Genomic DNA, 4,005 nt, shown 5'->3' with positions numbered 1-4,005 from the left:
CTTGTTTGTTTGTTTGTTTGTTTCTTCTGTTGATTCTTGATTTGAATTAAAAGCAACCCGTATTTTCATGGTGTTCTATAAAGTTGTCAAGTTGATTTGATCTTCATTAGAAAAAGAAGTACATCTCTTGCAATTGTGGTCATGGGAATGAAAATCAAAATTTATATATATTTTTTATTGCTGGTGGCAAGGAAAAGCGAACGATCCAGATCTTGGTATATATACCCAATTCCAGGGGAAAGGCAAACGCTCAATTCTTCGTTCATAACTTGCTTAGTTGTAGCAGGAAAAGTTTATTTTTTTTTAATATACCCAAATGGAAGGAAAAATCTATAGACCTAAGAATTAAAAGATAAAAAATTTGTCTTAAGAACTGTCTGGTAATTTTTCTTTTATCTGGTTGTATTAACATATTTTGTTAGCAGCAGTTCATTAGATGACCTGCATACTTGTTACTTCTTATTATAGATTCACATGCTTTTTGTAGTTTGATTATGTGATTTGCACCTGATTTGACATTTTACTTCTCTAAAAGTTCAAGTTTTAACCTGTCCAATTTGATTGTTTGAAAGTGCCTGTTTTGGATGCTGTTTTCATTTTTGTTGATTTTTGTATTGGATGCTCAAAAGTTCTGAAAATTCAAATCTATTGAGTGATGTTTCTTTAACATTACTGTGGTTTTTATGCTTTTATATTTTTTTTATACGGGTGTATATATCATCTAATTCATGTTGTAATTGTACAACACAGGTTCTAGCAATCAGGGACATCTTACCTCCTCCGCAATGGGAACTATTTAATGATGTCTACATTGCCTATGAACTTATGGAGACTAATCTGGATCAAATAATCCACTCAAACCAACCTTTATCCGAGGAACAAATTCAGGTCGGTTTCATTTTGTGAGTGTTACATATGTTTGGGTTTTTCATTATTTTTTTATATTTTGATTTTGGACCTCCCATTATGTGTTGTGTTTTTTCGTCATTTTCTTTATATTGTGGTTTTGGACCTCTTGATGTGTGTTATATGTCTTTGTTTGAAACACACTCCCCATTATCAATTTTCGTTGTATATGTCCATCTCAGCTTGCATTGATGTTCAAAATTACTACAATAATTACATGCTTATGTTAGAACTGTCTTTAACTAAATCCTTATTTCTTCGTATCTCTTTTTTTCTCACTGCATTGACTTATTTTTTCAACTTTGATATTATAAACATTTTGGGATCAATTCTCAATTGTCAAATCTTATATATTGTTAGGTTATAGACCATTAAATGTATAGGATTTGAAGACTCATGTAGTTTTGAGCTGTTTTTATTATTGTAAAAGAAGGTATTGGGTCATTTTAAAATAGCAATCAATGTTATTTAATAAAAATAATTTTAATGTTTTGTGTACATTGACTTGCTAGTTGCTAGTGAGTGGGGCTACATGGAAAAAAAATCAAGGTATATAATCAAATAACCCTTCATATAAAACCAATATATATAGTATTGTCTAGGGCTAAGTTTTTCTTATGAATAATTTTTCCAATCTTGGTATCATGATAATAACTCATACCTTATGCATCATCTTGTCATGGGCAAAGACACACCAAAAAGTTCTGTGATATTTCCTGATGGTGATGTCATGTGACTTAGGCAATCACACCTAGGGCTTCTAGATAATTATGCCTAAATGATCTAAGTCTAAATGATCTAATTAGCGCTGTCACAAATGGCATAAAGCTACACAATTCTCATTCATTCATTCCCCTTTCTTTGAAAAGATCCATCATTCTTTTACAAATATTAGAGTATTTATCCAAGTTTGAATGCAAATGGAATTCATGATCATGCAAACAGAATAGGACTTACCTAAATTTCTATGCTCTATTAATCAACTCAAGCTTAAAATAAAATCATCCACTTGATTTGGCACATTCTGCAGGCCAAACATGAAACTGTACCCCTAACACTGGCAGACAAAAGATTAGCTCTTACACAACTTCTAACCCTAAACCATGCCAAATGGTTTTGTTTGATGCTGATCTTTGTACACTATATTATACTGTAATATTTTCCAAATCTTCTTAGCTTATAGTTTGCATCAAATAGAATCTTGGCATCTTGCTGTAATATTTTCTAGGTCTTCTTGGTGTATAGTCTGCATCAAATGGAATCAACATGCATTTTGGCTTATAGTCAAGCATGAGATGTTGGCATTAGAGTTGTATATCTAACTGGCAAAACAATGTTCTTTTTTCAACAGATGACTATAAAAAATTTGCCACACAATTCCCTAGAAAATATCCTATATTGAACGGTGCACCCTTTTTTTTCTGTGTTTTACTGAATTTATTCTTTTTATCAAGTACTACATATGGTTTTGCTGATCCCATTTAGTATTATCACTTCATCTTTTTGTTTATGGAGATTTGGTATGGCGACATTCCTAATATTATTGTGATGCTTCCTTTAAGAATGGATGCCAAATTAGAAGCCTCCATTGTGTAGAAGTTAATTTCAACATGAGTATCTCAGAGAGATTATTCACAATACAGAAGTATTCTATTTTTAAAATTTCAAAGAATATTATCTCATTCTTTCTCCATGTTTTTTTCTTCGTTCAATTTGTTTGTAGTTTGCTACTTGCATTAAAATAAACCTCCATTAGTTTCTTTCAGAACACTAAGCCATCAGGAATACATGGCGAGTTTGATTAACATAGAAGAAAAGCAATTTTTCTTCCCATTTTTTGGTGATCCATTTCTGGTGGTTCACTGCTGTGAGTAGTCAACAAATCATTACTGTTGAAGATTTCGTTCTTAGCAAAAAGATACCCTACAATGAAGGGCAAAATTTTTTATTAAAGAAAATAAATCAAATAATAAAGATATTAAAGTTGTAAAATAAGCTGTGATGGGGATTTGGTTTTAAATTCTCTCACCAACTTGCCATACAAAAAAAGATAAGGTGATCAAGACATATATGTGATTATTTTATAGAACATTGCTACCTATATCATGTTTGAGCTGGTCTCATGTTATATATTCAGTAATAAAATTATCTTTTCTGAATTATATAGGATTAACCTTAAATATTACTACTATTCTTTCTTATTTTGGGGTTAGATTTATTGTCATGAAAACCTTATTCAACTCTGTCCTGTCTTTTACATTTGGAATAATTTGGGTTTTCAAATGAAGATTTCATGAGTCTTTTGTTTTATTATTGGAGATTATTCACCATTGAGAGAAAGGATTTGTAAACATTTAATGTTTCCATAAGTCTGTAGGGGATGAGTTGTAACACTTACTACCAAATTTCATCCGTTGACTTGTAAATTTCTTCCAATTGTCTGATATAAACTCATAAAACAATTTTTTTTTCTCTCTATTGTTATTTGTTAATACTAAAAAATAATTTAGTACTACACTTGAGCGTGCTTTAAGGAAATGCTGACGTGTTTCCTCTATTGCTTGAAAATCCTGCAAGGCAAAACTTCCTTTTCCAAGCAACAGATTTATGATGGACTGAGCATCCTCTGAGCCTTTTAATGTAACCAGATGTTTAGTATGCTGATATATTTCGATCTTGAGTGCATAAAGAGATAGGGGGATGTAATGCATGTGATGATCAATTCGTACCTTAGATTTCTTCGCTGTAAGAATGTTATTGTAAATTATGTGTATGTGCTTAGGATGTGACTAATTTGAGAATTTCAAATGTGCTTGTGTTCATCTTGCTCTCTGTGAATCCAACATTTAGGGCTCTCTAGGTTTTGGAGTTTTTCCTAAGCTCACCTTGTAAAAGTTGCTTCCGTTGTCTGGGAGAGCGTTGGTATTTTTTATAATGAAGAAAACTCCTTTACATCTAGATCCATAGTGTGTTTTGTAACATTTCCCTAGCGTTTGGAATGCTTAAGATGGACTCTAAAATCCCAAAATTTTCATTTTGTAAGTTATATGATAATATTGTAGATAATCCCAATGTTTGATCAGTTTTCTTTTCTAGTTA

The sequence above is a fragment of the Dioscorea cayenensis genome, chromosome 3 (genome assembly GCF_009730915.1).
Source record: "Dioscorea cayenensis subsp. rotundata cultivar TDr96_F1 chromosome 3, TDr96_F1_v2_PseudoChromosome.rev07_lg8_w22 25.fasta, whole genome shotgun sequence".
NCBI classification, from domain to species: Eukaryota; Viridiplantae; Streptophyta; class Magnoliopsida; order Dioscoreales; family Dioscoreaceae; genus Dioscorea; species Dioscorea cayenensis.
This window is presented reverse-complemented; position numbering follows the sequence as displayed.